Raw genomic sequence first — 19038 nt, 5'->3', positions numbered from 1 at the left:
TCCAATCATCACCCACTCTGAGAAAGGCAGATTATGAGTGTGGCAGGCCTGTGATTGTTACAGTTGATACTAGTCCTACTGGGATAGGATGGGCAGTAGGGCAAGATGATGAGGATGATCACAGGTATGTAATCAGATTTGGAGCAAAGGTATTAAGCTTTCGACAACGAAAGTATCCACAGATCAAGAGAGAGTTATGGGGAATAGTCACTGCTCTAAAATGTGAAAAAGAATATCTTATTGGGGCATCTATACTTGTGGAAACTGATTGCTTGCCACTTCTTGGGATGATAGCAAGTTGTACCACTCCAGATATTGCTATGCTTAGATGGATTGCTTATATCAAGTCACTAAATCCTGAGTTTGAGAATATTGCGGGAAAAGATAATTCAGTTGCAGATATGCTATCAAGAGCCAGGTATGAAGATGAGAAAGAGATGATTAGTGACATTGATGATGTGGGTACAAGGTTCTACACTACTGCATATGCAAAGGGGGACCATATTTGCCTATCAAATGTACTTGAGTCTTTTATTGAGGGAACATCCCGCTTGACGGGTTGATCTATGAAGGAAAGGGTAGAAATACTTCCAAATTTCTTGGAGGGTGTGGCCTTAACATTCCCCGTATGTTTCCGTTCACATAATCCTGAGTCAGAAGATTTTCTTCCAACAAAGAATTGCCCTCTTGTTTGGAGCTGCAAGATTGGCAGAAATTCTTGCTTCTCCTGAGCCTTTCATCTTTCCTTCCATGAATTATGATCTCACCTTTGATGTGTTTAACCTAGGGAGAGAAAGGGAGGTGAGGAGGCTGTGAGGTTTCATACAAGTATGTTTTGATTCTAAGAAGTGACCGAAGTCAAAACCCCAACTTTGTGTGTCACATCTTTTGGTGGAGGCGGTGGACGGGCAGGTTTTACTTAGAATTATTTTATTTTAACCTCAAGGTCCCGCATGATTAAAGAAAAGTTATTTTGAAATAAGTAAATTTCCCTTGTTACTACATCTTTTGGTGCAAGATGTTCAACATTCCGGTGTTCCAAGGATCGGAAAGAGAAGACCCGGGGAGTTATCTCCGAGAGTTTAACCAGGCTCTACAACCTCCTCTTGACCTTGTAAGGGTATCCATGCACCCTTCTTCCTCATCCACCGCTCGTAACAGAAATGAGTATGAGCTTGCAAGAATCAAAAGGAGACACTGGAATGTACTACATTGCACCTGACATTCTCTCCTTTGTGGTCCCCCTCCACAATGTCCCACCCTTGGCCAAGCAAATTGACAATCTCTTCAACGTCTACCACCTTGTACATGTACATTGTTGGTGTTCATGTGCTAGTAATGGCTCGAAACATGTGGGTAAACACATGCTTAGGGCATGCCCATCTAAGAACAACCAATCTTAAGGCTTTTGTGTACTTTAAAAAGAAGAATGTATATCATTGGCCATCTTTTCTTTAAGAGAAACAATAGTCCAAACATCAAGCATTGGCCATTCAACACTAGACAGGGAAGGAGAGGGGACTTCTTCAAGCTTACCAAACCCGTTGATGTGTGTCGGGACTACATATTTGTGGGTATAGAAGAAAATCTTTTGACTAGCAAGGTTAGAAGGGGCACTGTCAGAGAATACACCATCCTCAATGTGCGCGGGTACGGTATATAATGTTCCTGTTAGGCTCCTTATTATGGGCTGCTCCTCAATGATGTTGGAAGGGAAAATATATGGAAATGAGGAAACTATTAAATAAAGTTGAAAAGAACAGTTCACATACCATGTACACTATATACTAAAGTGAAAGCATACATTTTCAAGGGAAACGAGGACTAGGACAATGTGGGCAAAGAAATTTCCGATGCTGAGTGCACATGTTGCACTAGGGCCACCAATCCATCATGCCTTGTTTCCTTGAATCCTAGTAGATGCCCCTTCCAATGGTGCTCAACCACATCTTGACGTCAAACTCGATGTGGTCCAATGGCACTGGGCTACAAATACACCTAATCTCCCTTTTAAAATTGTTTTTCAACCCAAGCACCATGTTCATCCCTCGTATTGTGCATGAGCAAAGCCCCAACCTCATCCCTTGGCCTTCCTTGATAAAGATGCATCATCCTGCATGGTGTGTTCTACTAGAAAGGTTTTAGGGGGGGGGGGAGAGAGAGAGAGAGAGAGAGAGAGAGAGAGAGATTTAAGGTTGTTGGGGAGAGGGAGGTAGATGTGGGTGTGAGAAAATTCGAATGTGTGCATGCGCGCATGATAGAGATAGAGAAGGAGGCTACAAATCTGAGCACAGTAGAGAGAGAGAGAGAGAGAGAGAGAGAGAGAGAGAGAGAGAGAGAGAGAGAGAGAGAGGGTTGCACAGTAGAGAGATAGGTTGAAGATCTTCTCATAGTATAGAGAGAGTGAGTGTGTGTGTGTGTGTGTGTGTGTGTGTGTGTGTGTGAGAGAGAGAGAGAGAGAGAGAGAGAGAGAGAGAGAAGGTTGCCCAATAGAGAGAGAATGAGCTATGGAGATTTGAGGTTTGGGGTGAAGAGGATGATGTTGGAGAGAAGAATAATGTGTAGGGAGAGAAATCTGAGGTGAAAAAAAAAGTTTTTTGATATAATATGATTTGGGTTTGGTTTTGCGAGGGAAAAATGCACTTTTGAATTTTTTGAAAAATCCTATTTTTAAGGGTTTTTTGACCCACGAGATTGATGGGGCTGAAATTGGTGGAGCCCTCTACTTTTTAGAAGCTATCTCCTTGCTTTATGGCACCCTCCTACTTTTTGCACTCCACCTCCCTAATTTATGAAGGCCACTCCCTTTTTCCACTCCATCTCCCTAATTTATAGGGATACAAGCCTAGCTGCCCCTACTTTTGGAGGAGACCAAATGTGCACACACCTCTCTTCCTATTGGTCCATTGCTAATGAAGGTCATTAGCAAAGGGCCCAAATGATGTCCAAAGGTTTCCTAATGTAAAATTTCAAAAATATCAAAAAATCTTGAAAAACCCTTAAAAATAAACAAGGCCTAAAAACTCACAAAAGTGGAAAATCTAAAAACCCAAAAACATTTAAAAAGACTATGAAAGACCAAAAACACAAAAAACCATAAAACACATGAAAAGTTTCACACCAAGTGATTTTGGCTCTTGATCAAGTGCTTATGCATTTGCAATCCAGTTGAATAATTGCATCATCATTCTCAAACCCAACCTTTGAAAATGGGACTTCGTCTCACATTCCAACACTAGGGAGTGAAATGGGACCACGTATTTATCTAACCTCCCTCAAGTAGCTCCGGACACTAACACAAGATAGAACCATGAATTCGTCATAGTGGAGGAAACTAGATACATGTTATGGGATGTAAGCCTTATAGAGCTTCTGTTAGTTGGAATTGACATATGATGGTATCTAGTATACATACGAGAGTCATGAGGAAGAGCTTAAAAAGGCTTAAGTAGTTCATCAAATGGGAGAGAGATAAGCAATGTGAGTGAACACATAGGGTGTGCACTTTTGCCGCACAGGTCGTAGCTGGGGACTTACCGAGCACCGTATGCGAGCCACGAATGGCTACAAGCATACAACCAAGAAAGCAAGCTCAAACAGAATGCAAAGGTGTCTCACTCACCGCTCTAACCGCCGCCCCGTGAAGGATTCTCGCGTCGCAGTAGTGAAGGAGGAGCCGCTGTCGCCGCTCTACCGCCTCACCGCCGCCGTGCCGCTACACAGTGCTCGATCGCTCTCTCTCTCTCTCTCTCTCTCTCTCTCTCTCGCACACACGCAGGAGAAGGAAACCAAGAAGATAAGGCAAAAGCACTCTTGTATTCACAACACATGAGAATGAGGGTTTTAGGGTTACATTTGACTCTTATATGTGACTTGGCCGTTCACACATGGGCGCCCATACATGGCCGGCCGATCCTAACCCTTACCCTACTGATATTCAAGGTGCACCTCTCATCGGCGATCACCCAATCCCTTTATCCTTAACATATGGTGCCGACAAGCCCGGCCCATGACTCAGAATATTTAAATTAACATAGTACGTCTCAATGTCCATCATAGGTTCACATGCCCCCCTTCCTGATGTAGATTCCGTCCTCGGAAGCTATGGTATGGTAAGCTCGATAGGGTTGTTATGGTAGACCGTCTGTAAAACAAGGAAGTAGAGTGAAAGTATGCTGGAATTCAAAAGATATAAAGTGTATAAATTCAAGCATGTTAGACCACAATGGATGTTGCTATGAGACTTAGTTTAAGGGGTCACATGAATGAGCTAGTGTAGCAAATTAACAAGAGTTAAAATTATTGAAAGTAAATCAATAGTTAGCAAGGTGTCAAAGGTTAATCAAGGTTTATAACTGGCCTAAGTCAAGGAAAATAACCAAGCTTAATAAATAAACAGATGACCACACTGTGTCTACTCTAAGAACAGGTTAATACCGCGAGCCTAGGGACACAAGAAACATCAGAGTTACAGGAGCCTTTTGCCTTAATTTTTTTTATGCACGTGAATTTTTACACATAATGGCGACCTTCCTAAGACAAAACTAACATCGACCCTGGTACCATGTTTAACACAAGGCATTATCCAAGAATCTATTAGTTCACCTTAGGCAAGGCTACCCCCTACCAACCAAGGCATCGGTCTGGAGTAGAATACTCCTCGCCTACCAAGTATCAATAAGGCGATAGGCCAACATTAAAGCACATCATAGACTTGTATTGCCATTTATTATAGGCTTTTTTTTAAAATTTATTTCTTTTGATCTTCGCTCCTGAACTATATTTTTTCTTGCATCCTTTCGACAAAGGGGTAAAAGCTATGTCCTAGAGGTCAACACACACATGGCCAGGTGTCAAACATTAAGATGGTTTGACCCTAGACCTAAGACAATCGTATTCCAAGGTTAACTAAAGACGTGAAGAAGTGGTGCGGATCACTCTGTTACCTTTCCCTTACCACGGTCTTGAATTGTCATTGGGGTGGCAACATTTGGTTTGCAAGGTTTTACAGGTGATGTAGAGGGATTCAGCTTATGCTTAGGGACCCAAATCTGGTCATTTCCTTCGTAATACCCTTGGGCTACTAATAATTTTTTAGGGATCCATCATGATGTCACATTGCCCTTTTTCGGGTGGGTAGCTGTTTTGCTCCTACGAGGCTTCTTGTCTGAACGAGATTGAGCAGGGGAAGTAGCTGTTAACGAAGCTTTTGGGACCCATTTGTATGTACTCTTTGGCATAGTAAGCGGAGCTTTAGAGACCACCTTGCATGTTTCCACTCTTGGCGTTGAAGCGTTAGAGGGGTGGCAAACAATCAAAGATGGTTTTGCCACTAGACTTTGTGATTTTTCATTATCTAGCATTTGAGTGGATGACTTAGGTGCGGGATTTTGAGCGGTCAGACCTAGTGTTGGTTCTTGCATTGTGACTCGTCTAGTTGCCCAATCGATATTGCACTTGGTGGCCATCATCCATTTGCGCCCTAAGTTTACAGTCCCTTCCATGGTACCCGCAGGCATAACCAAAAAGCTTTGAATTACGGTCCCCTTGTCATAGGCAACCGGAGTGTGCAGAATTCCTGAGACAGGGATTTTCTTCTTGTTAATTCCTTGAACTTGGATAGCACTCTTGGATAAAGGTGGTTTTCCAAGTTGACACCACACGCCATATGATAACAAATTGTGTTGAGCTCCTATATCCAATAATGCATTATACAGCACCTCCCCGTAAGGACTCTGTAACTCAATTGGGTATCTTAGAGGCAGGTCAGATTCCAGTGAATCCTCGTCTGCTTCCTCGAAAAATACTTGCGTAATTCCCAAGTTGGCTTCTCGTTGTCTCCTAGCACGCTGTTGACGTTCTTTGGCTTCGACTCTCGCTTGTATCTTTTTAAGCTCAGCTTGTTCTTTAGCTGCCTTCTTTTGATGGATTGCATGTAACTCATCTTGGCTCAGGGGGTCATAGTATCTTTTAAATTTACTCCCATTAAGGAATCCAATGGTTTCAACTCCGTCGAGAGTCTCCACTCTGATGGTACCTTGCGGGGTAATTTCACATACTCTATACGGTCCCTTACCAGCATATTTGAGCTTCTTCTTTTTGTTATGCACTCCATACATCAGGAATTTATCCCCAACCTTGATGTCCTTGTCCTTCAGGTGGCGATCAAACCATTTTTTCCTTCTATCCTTCTCCACAAGGACATTGTATACAGCCAATTGTCCTTCGTTTAGCCGCTCAAGGATATGTAGACGCTCTACTAAGGGATTACCATCCCAACCCTCTTGAGTAGCAACACGAAGACTAGGAATGACAAATTCCCATGGCATGACTGCTTCTTGGCCATATACCATTTTGAATGGTGTGCAATTAATAGCCACTTTGTACGCAGTACGATAGGCCCATAAAGCTGTCGTAAGCTTTAGATCCCAATCCGTGCGATGAGCTTCAACTGTCTTTGTCAAAACAGAGATTAATGTCTTGTTTGTACTCTTGGCTTGGCCATTCGCTTGTTGCGGATAATAAGGAGTAGATTTATGATGGGATATCATGAAATTTGTTGTGAGCTCCTTAATCACGTCATTTATAAAATGCATCCCATTGTCGCTCACAAGTTCAAAAGGACAACCGAAGCGTGTGATTATATTTTCAAAGAGGAACTTGGCTGTTGTCCTTGCATCTGCCTTACGTGTCGCTTTCGCTTCAGCCCATTTGGTCATATAGTTAGTGGCCACAATAATATAGCGAGATTGTGTGTTTCGGGCCGCTAGGCTAATTGGACCTACAAAGTCTAAACCCCACTTTTCAAATGGTTGGTTTACTTTGATTGGATGTAGGGGCATCTGATCTTTCCGTTGGGGTTTCTTGTATCGTTGGCATTCATAGCAACCCTTCACAAAGAGTGATGCATCTTGGAACATAGTGGGCCACCAATACCCTGATTGTAAGATCTTTCGCGTAGTTAAGTCTCTTGAGAAGTGACCACCGGCTACGCCCATATGTGCCTCTTGCAAAATGTATAGATACTCATCCTCTCGAGCACAACGCCTAAGAACGTCATCCTTTCCTCTTTTATAAAGAGTCCCGGCTATCAGGCAATAAGGTTCGCATTCCTTGATCACTTTCGAGCTAGATCTTTACGAAACTCCTTGGGTGGAAAGCCATTAACCAAAAAGTTAACAATCGTCTCACTCCATTCAGGCATTGTCTCCACCATGAACAGGGAAGTGTCAGGTAAGTCATCATCAACTCCCGTAGGAGCCTCACCATTAGGTATGCGAGACAAGAGATCAGCCATAACATGTTTTTTGCCAGGTCTCACAACAACAGTGAAATCAAACTCAAGAAGAATCAATAGCCATCGTGTGATTCTTCCTGTGGAGCATGGTTTGTTTACCAGATACAACAATGCTTGATGATCCACATAGAAAACAAACTTGGTGGCAAGGAGGTAATAACGAAATTTCCTTACTGCATATATCATTGCCAACCCTTCTCTCTCCGTAGTGGTGTAGTTCATCTCAACATCGTTCAACTGGCGACGACTAGCAAAGCTAATGGGGTAGTCTAGCTTGTGTTCTCCAGGTTGAGTTAACACACACCCACCAATAGCAAAGTTTGATGCATCAATATGCACATGGAAGAGTAAATCCCAGTTAGGCATTCTCAAGATTGGAGCACTCGCCAAGGCCTTCTTTAATAGCTCATAGGCACGGTCACATTCTTCGGTCCAAATAAACTCGATGAGAAGCTTATACAATGGTCGAGCTATCTCAGTGAAGAATAGAATAAATCTTCGATAATAACCATCGTGGCCCAAAAAGCATTGGACTCCCTTATAGTTGGTGGGTGGGGGTAAATCCAGAATGACCTTGATTTTACTCTCGTCAGTGGAAATCCCATTTTTAGACACTATATGCCCTAAGATAACTCCGTGTTTAACCCAGAATTGGCATTTGAAAGGATTCAATGAGATGCGATATAATCTACACCTTTCAAATATTTTTCGAAAACACATCAAGTGCTCGTCCCAAGAGGAGTGAACACAAAGATCATCTAAGAAAGCTTCACAGAAGTCCCTTAGATATTCCTTAAAGGCCGTGTTTATCAATCATTGGAATATTGCAGGTGCATTGGTCAAGCCAAAAGCCATGACGCGAAAGGCAAACACTCCAAACTCCGTGATAAATGCTGTTTTAGCTTGGTCCTCGACTGCAATTGTGATCTGATTGTAACCCGAGTACCCATCTAAAAAGCTATATGCCTCCTTGCCTGCCACTCTTTCAAGCACATGTTCAGAATATGGCAGGGGGTAATGATCCCTTCTAGTGGCTGCATTAACCTTTTTGAGATCAACGCACACTCTGAGTTTCCCATTCTTCTTTGGTACGATGACTATCGGAGAAACCCATTCTGAGTGCTCAATAGGGTATATGAATCCACATTTTACAAGCTTTTCAATTTTCTCTTCTACAATCTTTGTGTACTTAGGATTCATTGGGGGTAGGGACGTTGCTGGACTGGTTTAGCAGTGCTAATCATTGGAATCGTGTGTTGCACCACCGAGGGTGGAACACCCTTCATATCATGATATGTCCAGGCAAATATGTCCTTGAATTCCTTAAGAAGCTTCGTAAGTGCAGCTTCTTCCGCCTTGGTGAGGTCTTGAGCAATAAAAACTGGTTTAGACTCCTCACTCGGATATGCTAAGTCTATCTCCTTAACTACCGCAGGGCCATCGTAGACACCGCTACTCCCATTGATAGGCGTTCGTTGGGCTTTTGTGTAGACCACTTTACATTCCCCTGTGGTGGTGAATGATTTGAAATGCTCGGGTGCGGGGTGTAAGTCTACTGGTTCTTGTTGTGCCAGGCTTTTTTCTTTCAATCCGCTTCCTTTTGTTGCTGAGCTAACTCTTGGTTTTGCCGCCTTCTTGCAGTACGACTTAGTTTCGGCTCCTCTTTGATCTCTAATTGGGCGACGTCATGAGGTTGCGGAATACACCACATGACACTTTGGAGGTATTGTCCCCAATTATCCGCTATCTTCCGATGAGCGTCAATAGCTCCTACATAACTAAGCCATTCTGCCGTGGATCTTTCTTTGTTTATTGCAGTTCGTACATTAGCTCGATAGCGTTGTCGCTTATGTCTTGTTTTCTTCTTACCAAGTTTTTGGTTTTTGTTTCTGTCAGATTCGGACTCACTTGGTCGATGTTCAGTTGTGTCACTTTCGGATGAACTGTAGGAGGTCACTGTCCTAGGCCGCTTTGAGCACCTTGCTTCCACATTTGGGTGAATATTTGATTCATCCCCCCCATCAGGCTCAGAGTCAGTTTCTTCTTGAGATTCATACTCAGAGTTGCATTGGTCAGAGTCTTCTCTCTACTTTTAGTGTCAGTGGAGTTTTCCACTTTCTCGCCATCAGGAGTCAAAGTGCATAACACCTATCATGTTTATTGGCACTAACGGTGGCATATCTTGCCCCGCAGGTGTTACCCAACTTGTGCCTCTATTTCCCCATGTGTCTATGGTTGCCGCTAGGTGTACCCAATCCACGTTATCCGACTCAGTCATACCCGGTAGGACATCCATATAAGGAGAATCTTTCCCATCATCAGTCTCTTTTTTGCATGTATAGCAATACCTTAATGGGGCGGAGTGAATAGTGGTATCCGATCGATTATCAATGATAACCTTGCTTCCTAAAGGATGTGCACGACCATTATCAAGATCAACTCAAATGACAGAGTCCTGGAATTATAGGTAGACATGGTTTTTCGACCAGTCATGCACCATTTGTGCTTCCCTCATGAAAGGACGTCCTAAGATCATTTGATATGACATAGGATGCTTGGAGAAATCCATTACAATGAAGGTATGTCTTACCTTGTATCTCAGAACCTTGATCTTAAGGTCCCTTAACATTCCAATAGGTTTAGCAATAGTTTCGTTTGCCATCTTAACCACTATGTTTGTGACTTCAAGGTGAGGTTTCCCCATAGATTCCCAACAGTTTTTAGTCACAATGCTCACTCCAGCAGCACCATCAAGGATTCCCTTTAGAGTTAATCCCTTGGTAGTAATGGGGAGGGTGGCATTAGATTCGTCACCTTCAAAGTACTACCCCAACTTGTTCACAGGTATTTCAACGAGACCGAGTCTTCATCTAGGTTGGGTTGTAGATCCCAATGTTCCCCTTCATCTTGAAGTGTGTCGGGTCTATCCATATTTGCAAATTGTGGTAGCCCCGCCTTTAGTTCTCCATTGAGAAATGCTCAAAGAGCTAAGAATAGCTCAGGATCTCCATATAATTTGGATATGATCGTGGTTCTGATTTGAGAGGACATGAAATCCATTAGCTTAGACACATTCAACGGTACTTTTCGAGACATCGCCCCTTGACTAGGGACTGGTGAAGATGGAATCACTTCCTCTTCGATGGGGTCAGGCATTCCCTCACTAAACATTCTTTCAAGCAAAAAGGGTGTTTGCCCACTTCCTGATGTCCTATCCTCACTTTCTTCCCGAATGATACTAGTTATAGCTAACGGTTTATGGTTCCTCTGAGGCTGAACTTGTGTAGGAAACACTGTGTCTGGAATTTTGATTTTTCTCAGGTTTGGCTCCAGTTCTCTTTGTGTTTCTTCCACCAAACCCCTTAAGTGTTGCACTTGTTCAATCTCCTCAACTGGGTTTGGGTAAGTTCCAATCTTTTTCTTGAGGGTTTTTGGCCCACGTGGCTTGTCTTGGGGAGTCTCAGTCAGTTTGGGTGGTCGAGAGGACATTAACTGACTTGGTTGTGGGACCGAGGAAGTTTCCTTCTGTTTTCCCTTATTTATGTACTCGCTTGATTCTCCCTCGTTGAGCTCCCGAGTGGGTTCCTCCCTTAAGGTGGTGGCTTTGGTCCCCATGGTTTCTATTGAATTAGAATCATCTTCAGGATCATTCATATACACGGGGTCGTCTCCTGTCCCTATGTTAGTCTTTGAACTAGGCTTGGAGCTCGTGGCATTAAGCGATCTCTTCCGCCGTGTTTTCTTTTTCTTTGCCTGAGCGATTGATGCAGTATCCCTCTCTTCAAGAATGTAGTTCTGATTTTGAAGCATTGACCGTGTAACTACATTCGCGGGTACAACGGGGGTGGTTCCTCGTGCCTGGTTAGTGACCTCAACCAAATTCAATGGCGTAATCTTGGGTGCATTAGGATTATGTGGACATTGAGCGATCAAATGATCTATGCCACAACGATTACATGTAAGTACCGGCATTCCCGATGTGCTCCCTTGATTTGGTTGCATCTGAGTAGCGATCTTCTATAGCCTATTAGGGCACTCCGCTACACGATGCGGTCCACCACACTCATAGCATTGAAGAGGTGGTCTCCTCGCCAAGGTATTAAGGTTTTGCCCTCTTGTGGCGAGAGCAGCCGCTTGATATACAGGCTTGACTTGCCCGAAATGATCCTCCATGTAGTACTGGGGAATCATTTCAAACGTATCAATCCCATATGGAGCAGTGGGGTCTATCTCCTCTTCATAATCCCCACACGCACTATGTGACTCACAACCCATCTGGTTTATTGGGGTAATCCTTGGTGGATGTGGAGGCTGTGGTCCTAGCACTGGCGGTGGTAATGGCACAGACTGGACTACATTCAGATTCCTTAGAACTATGTGCTGTGATGGTTGCTCGACAGGTTGTGCAGGCATCAGTGCGGGTACTTGAGGTGTGTTTGACCAGGCTAGTGGTGCCTGATTTGCCAACATTCGCTTAAGTACTAGGCAATCTTTAGATTGATGGCCATACTTACCACATGCATTGCAATTTCCATTGAATTTGACTCTGAATGTGGGACATTCCCTAGTGCTATGTGGTCCTAAGCAAACCGAACACCATTGTTACTCTCTCCTTGGGTACATATGGCTATTTTGAGGAGCTCGATTATCCCTAAAGTATTCTTGGAGAGCCTTAGTAAGGTCGGTCACAGACATTTCAGATATCTTGGGCTCCTTGGCAATAGGTTTCACTGTCATTGGCTCGTGCCCAGATACTTGCGAACTAACGAATTTTATCTCCGAAGACACCTTTTTACCTGCAATCATCAAGTTGTCTTCTAACTGGATTGCATTGGCAGTGACTGCTTCCCACGTCATAAGACCTCTAATGACTAGGCACTTGTATATGTCCTCGTGGCGCAATCCTCGGATGAATCTATCGAGCAGTTGGTTATTATTGAAGCGCTCATCGGGAGTGCAGCGAGAATTTAGATGCTTCAATCAACTTATAAAGTCTCTCACTGACTCCCCTTCCTCGCGTTCAGCTTTTTGGAGTTGAGATGCTACTCCCCAAAGCACACCCTCACGTATGTATTCTTTCAAGAACAATCTCTTGAGAGTGGGGTAGTGAGTGCGCTCTTCAACCCTTAAGGTTCGATACCAATCTCCGGCCTTCCCACTTAAGGTTAAGCCTAAGGCTTTACACTTATGCAGCTCATTGTTCTCTTCCAAGGAATCACACACGTGTTCAAAGACTTCAATGTGCTTCCTAACATCCTCATTATTACCACTGAAGTTTTAAGTGAGCTTAGCCACTTGTACTGCCTTACTTCTAGGTTCTCTCTCAGGCATGCCCCTCATGTTTTCCGCAATAGATCGTCCGATCATCTGAGCAAACGCTGCGAGATCACCTAGGTGAGCAGGTATAGCTGGTGGAGGCACTTCCGGGATAGCCTGGCTGATAGGAGTTGGCATTGGTCTGGGTATGTTGGCAAATGACGTAGGATATGATATGTGGCTAGTAGGCCTAGCTCCTCTTGGATAAGGGTTGTGATAAGGCGGTCGTGGAGCATACACCATTGGTATACTAAGAGGCGTAGGAGCTACATGAGCATGAGTAGCGATAGGTACATATGGTCGATAGGCACTGGCACGCACTGTTATATGTACTGTTCCACTAGGTAGCGGCATCATACTAACTACAGCGGTAACAGGTGCACTTTTCGTTATGCTCATCATTGGGGTAGGCATTGTGGATTCCTTAATGGAAAGTTGAGCCAAGGTTGGAAAGCTAAAGTTACTACTCGTGGGCTCAACCTGCATTGAGACTCCAGGCGAAACAACATACGAAGGGTCTATGGGACTCACCGAGGGAGTCTCCAATTGTGATAGGGTTGGTTGTTTGGCCTTGCCCGTATCCAAAAATCTCATAGGGCCAGTGGAAATTAAGTTCACTCCCCTATTTTGCCTCTCGATTTGGATAATTCTATGAATAACCTCACATATCATTTGTTGTTGCTCCTCTAGATTAGTGGCGCTAGATGTAGATCGTAGGACTTCTAACCAACCTACATGGTATGTGTAACCCGTGTATAGGTCAGTTAGAGTCTTTGTGTATAGATCATAGTCCCAATTTTCATTGAGAAATATCCCATCTAGACTTGGTGTGCCAAACGGTTCTCTTGAAGTGGACGCAATGTCACTTCTTATGGATTGACTTCTAGGGACCTCTACTTTAGGAAGCGCGCCGGAAGGTGGTAGCTCAGTAGGGCCCTCATTAAACGATGTGGGTAGAATATCCACATGGACACTCTTTGGGAGGGTAGGGTCTACATAAGATGTGAATGGCGAATCCACTACCCCTCCTTCTTCATTTACTTCGCTTGTCGCATGTTCAGAGCGTGTAGCTCTACTAAAGGTCTCTATTAGATGACTAAACATGCTAGATCCGGGTTGTGGGGCCCAAACTGGCATGTTTTGGCTTGTTTTCTCAGGGTTCTTGGTAGGGTGCCCTTCCATGGCTTCTGAGTCAGAGGACGAGTCACTATCCACTATTCGTGGATCTTGGGTTGCACTTCCTTGGGTCCCAGCGGAAGGCCAAGATGCTAACGTGGAGGGATGGTGTGAGCTTGCGTAAACCGAAACGCTTTCTAGTGGCTCAGACTCCAGCACCCGACCAGAGCGTATATGCATGTGACATGGGTACCCTACGTGCGTTGGTAACTACCCTTGAAGCCCACACAAGTTTTTACTTGTTTTTAGATTGTTTTTAACCCGTTTTTGACCCCCTTGGACTAGGGCGTGTGATAGCTCGAAATGAGCGTATCGTTCAAAGGGTCCTAGTGTGCTTTACAGCACCGTGTTCGCCTATCCAGAGCTCCTGTAGTCCTCAAAACAGTCTGTTTCCTTATGGGGGAAGGGGCGAAAGCCTATTTGCTTGTGGAGGAAAGGGTGAAGGCTTTATCCCACATGCTCACTTCACTCCTTGGGGAGAGGCCCTTTTCCAAAAGTTGCTCAGAAGATTTGAAGCAATGGCAATGAAATCTAGACACTTCCTAGAGCTTGACAAGAAGCAAGTACGCAAGCTCAACAAAGGTGCCTTTGTCCATCGCTTCCTATCATGGCTGGCCTGCTTTGTTTTCTTCCTTTTAGAAGGAGAGGAAGAAAAGGAGGTCGAAATGCCGCAACTGCACCTTGGAGGATTCATCCACCACAGCCAGAAAGAGCCTCAAGAGTGCAGCGCACATAAATGTAAGTGAAAGCCGGATCGTCACACAACAATTTCCAGGAGCTGCGCTAGGGATCGCAAAAAATCCGTGCCGCTTCGACGCCAGTGGAAGTGGCATAGCAATTGAAGATAAAGTTGACTCTTCCCCCCCCTTCCTAAGATAGAGATTGACTCTCTATGTTTGGTTGTGATAGGGTGAGAGGTTCTCATTTTTTTGCATGATATTGAAAAGTCATGTGACCTCCGCATGGATGAGTGCTTGAGCATGCTGAAGGTGAAAGTGGAGTTCCCATTAGATGACTCTAACACAAGTAACATGGAGGAGAACCTCCTTCCACTCAACAGACTTGGGGACGGTAGTCATTGCTCTGGAGGAGGAGACTGTGGTCATTACTCTGGAGGAGATGATGGTCATTGCTTTGGAGGTAGCCAGGAATGTAGAGCAAGCAAATGTCACCGAGAAGGAGTTCCAAGCGGCGCTACAAATTTTCTCTCGCACAATCGTGTCTTGGACACTGACTCCAATACATAATATCGACGAGTCCAAGTCCAACATTGACTTGGAGCAAAAGGATAATGCATACGAAGATGGTAAGCAAGAGAATGTGCTAGAGATGGATAGTTGTGCTATGCGAGGCAGGGGAACGCGTACTACTATAGGACCATATCCAACTCTTGGCCACTACATCAAACACCTCCCACCCAATGACTTTGTGATTATTCACAAAGAATTCACACACTCAATGCCAGCTTCCCCCTTTTTGCATTAAAGACCTTCTCAAAGAAACTCTGCGTGGCCACGATTGGCTGGTCGGTTCGTTTTGTAATCCTAGTTAAAAATTCATTAGTCATCATCATGACCACTTTTGGAAGCGGCTATAGAGGCAAGGTGCGTGCCCAGCTAGGAATTGCCAAGTCGCTTGGCCATGATTCACCGAGAAATTGCCACTGCTATTCTAATCAGCGAGCTCCCTTGACGGCATGGCTGCAGAATGTGTGGTCTTTGTAATAAGTGACTCATGGGAGAGAATCTTCAAAATACAAAAATCAAAAAATGTTAAGTCGTTCCCCATAAATGATCACAGAACTAATACTTCCTGCATCGATTCTTGTGTTGAGGTCCTCTTTTCTTGGTCAGTGGAGGTGGTATGGATTGAGAAACCTTGGGAACCTATTTCCAGGTAGATTTGGGTTACCACTTGTAGCTCGTCAAATCTATTAGTTCTTTTGATATATGAAAGTATTTACTGTGTGGAGGGAGAAGGATTGAGAGTTTTTTGGATATTGGATGCTGAAGTGGAGGGGGTTGAAGCTTCCATAGATTTTGTGGATGTTGAAGCTTCCTCCTCTTTGCGACCCTTGATAATAGTGAGAGGTGGTAGGGGTTTATGAGTAGATCATTCAAGCTGACATCGAGCTTGAATCTCAACAGCCCCTCTCAAGCTCATGATGTACTGCCATAGATGAAGATGTAGATGAGCTTGGGTTATCAAAGCTCTCAACACTCCCCCTCAAGCTCATCCCATGTACTCCCAACATAGTACGGTACTCAAACTTCTCCTTTGCTAAGTGGCTAAGATGTCGGCCACGTGCTCTTCAGTCTTCACATACTGCAAATCCAATATACCAACCAACACTTTCTCTCTAACAAAATGATAGTGGACGTCTATATGTTTGGTCCGCGCATGAAAAACTGGATTCTTGGCCAACTGTATGCTGCTCATGTTGTCACAATGAATGATAACCTTGCCATCACAATAGGCTCACCCAAATCAGCCAAGAGACTCTTTAACCATACTCCTTCACATGTAGCAATGGCTGCATCCCTGTATTCAGCCTCTGTACTAGATAAAGCAACAGTAGGTTGCTTCTTACTACTCCAACTCACCACTGCACTACCAAATGTAAAGGCATAACCACTAGTAGATCTCCTGTCATACGAGCTACCTGCCCAATCTATGTCTGTGTAGCCATGTACATCCAAGCCTTTACCATGCTCATAAAAAAGACCATAATGTGCAGTGGTCTTTACATAGCGCATAATGCGTCTCACTGCATCCAAATGAGGTTTTCTGGGGCTTTGCATAAATTGGCTTACTAGCCCCATAGCATAACTGAGATCCGGTCGTGTGATAGTCATGTAAATAAGACTGCCAAACCATCTTCCTATACATAGATGGATCATCCAACTCTTCACCAAAATCAGCCCGCAGCTTCACATTCTGCTCCAAAGGTGTGCTCATTGGCTTACACCCTGTCATCCCATATTTTGCCAACATATCCAATGCATATTGGCATTGCATTACCCATGTCCGTGCATGGTCTTTGATCACTTCAATCCCAAGAAAATATCTCAATTCACCCAAGTCTTTCATATCAAACTGCCCACTCAATGCCTTTTTAACATGCATAACATTTGTAGCATGATCTCCTGTGACAATCAAGTCATCCACATAGATGACAAGTAAGACAATCCCATGATCTGTTTTCTGTAAAGAATCTACTGAAGAAACCTGAAACCCAAGGGAGATAAGATATCAGCTTGTATCTTATCACTCCAAGCACGAGGTGCTTGCTTCAAACCATATAATGCTTTCTTTAACCTGCATACATGAGTGGGGTACCTCGGGTGTACATATCCTTTTGGCTGTGCCATATAAACTTCCTCTTGTAAATCACCATTTAGAAATGCATTTTTCACATCCATTTGATGCATTTTCCCAACCATTTGCTGCAGCCATAGCAATGACTGCTCTCACTGTTCCCATCTTTGCAACTCGACTAAATGTTTCATCATAGTCCAAGCCTTGGGTTTGTGCATAACCCTTAGCTACCAAAACTGCACTTTATGGTGCTCAATGAAACCATCTGATTTGCATTTCACCTTATAAACCCATTTGCAAACCAATGACATTTTTACCTTGTGGTAAGGCAACCATTATGGACCAATGTGTCCATCTCAACATCCATTGCCTTCTCCCATACATGCTTCCCAATAGCTTCTATAAAGCATGTAGGTTCCACATGCTTCACCAAAGAGGTCATATATGCGTAATGCATAGCAAAGTCACGATATGTCAACCTATCAACTGGATACCTGACCCTTTAGGATCTCCGCAATGCATGCGGATCACTTTGAACACCTGTCACTCTAGCATGTGGAGGCACATATCTATCTTGCCTTACACCTGGTGTGCGTAAAACTGGTATGCCAAGTTTTTCATCCAAAATTTTTGAACTTGACGACTCATAACCTGTAATGCCAATTCCTTCAACCTTCTTTTTCCCTTTATCCATAGCACTACTCCCAGTGCTCACACTCTCATGTCTCAAGCGTCCTGACCATGGACGTATAATACTACTCTCAGACTCTGTTGGCCCAGACATAGAAATAGAACTTGTTTGTGGCAAGTTCACATGCACATCAACATCAACGGAATCAATGACACCCTCATCCTTACCAACTAGCAAGTTCATCAAACACCACATCTCGTGAGATAACCACTTGCCTAGTATGTGGATTATAACATTTATATGCCTTGCAATCATGTGCATATCCAACAAAAATGCACTTTTCTGCCTTAGGATCCAACTTCTTCCTTCTCTCATCTAGCACATGCACATAAGCTATGCTACCAAACACTTTGAGGTGTCCAATGTCTGGCCTCTAAAACCTGTAAGACGCATCTCTGGCGTACTTCCATGTATAGCTGCTATGGGTGTCTTATTAAGTACATACACCGCTGTGGCACACGCTTCTGCCTAATAATAGTATGGCATGCTCTTTTCATTGAGCATTGCCCTAGCCAGATCACAAATGACTCTATTTTTCCTCTCAGCAACACCATTTTGCTGAGGTGTGTACCTGCAAGTTAATTGCCTTCTTATGCCATGCTTTCTCAAGAAATTCTCAAAAGCATGTGAGGTGTATTCACCACCTCCATCTGTTCTCAAACATTTTATCCAAGAGCCATATTGCTTCTCTGTAAAAGCTTTGAAGTCCATAAACTTTCCCAACACTTCACTTTTCTCTCTGAGATAGTAAATCCAAGTCATTCTGCTGAAATCATCAATGAATGTCACATAATACAAGCTGCCTTTAATGGATGGGTTTTGTGCAGGACCCCATACATCACTATGAACTATTTCAAGTGGCCTGCTACTCATGTTGCCTTCTTTAGAAAATGGCAACCTTGCTTGCTTTCCAAACTGTCAAGCATCACAGACATGCATATTCCCATCGTACTTGAATCTAGGCATCCCACTAACAATGCCTCTTGCCTATATGTTCTTTAACCTTTGTATGTTCACATGTCCAATCCTTTTATGCCACATGTCAATGTCCTTTAACCACATTTCGGCTTTTAGAGAACATGGCCGATTTCAACTCAGGGATCCCAACATCCAACTTAAATAACCTGCCTTCTTTCTTGCCTTTGGCAATGACTCTACATCCATTTTTGAAATCCTCAACGAAGTAACCATGCTCGTTGAAACGAACTATAAACCTTGTTCAATCATTTGACCAACTGAG

This window comes from Cibotium barometz, chromosome 31 (genome assembly GCF_041138505.1).
Source record: "Cibotium barometz isolate CiBa-2024 chromosome 31, ASM4113850v1, whole genome shotgun sequence".
Classification (NCBI taxonomy): Eukaryota; Viridiplantae; Streptophyta; class Polypodiopsida; order Cyatheales; family Cibotiaceae; genus Cibotium; species Cibotium barometz.
This window is presented reverse-complemented; position numbering follows the sequence as displayed.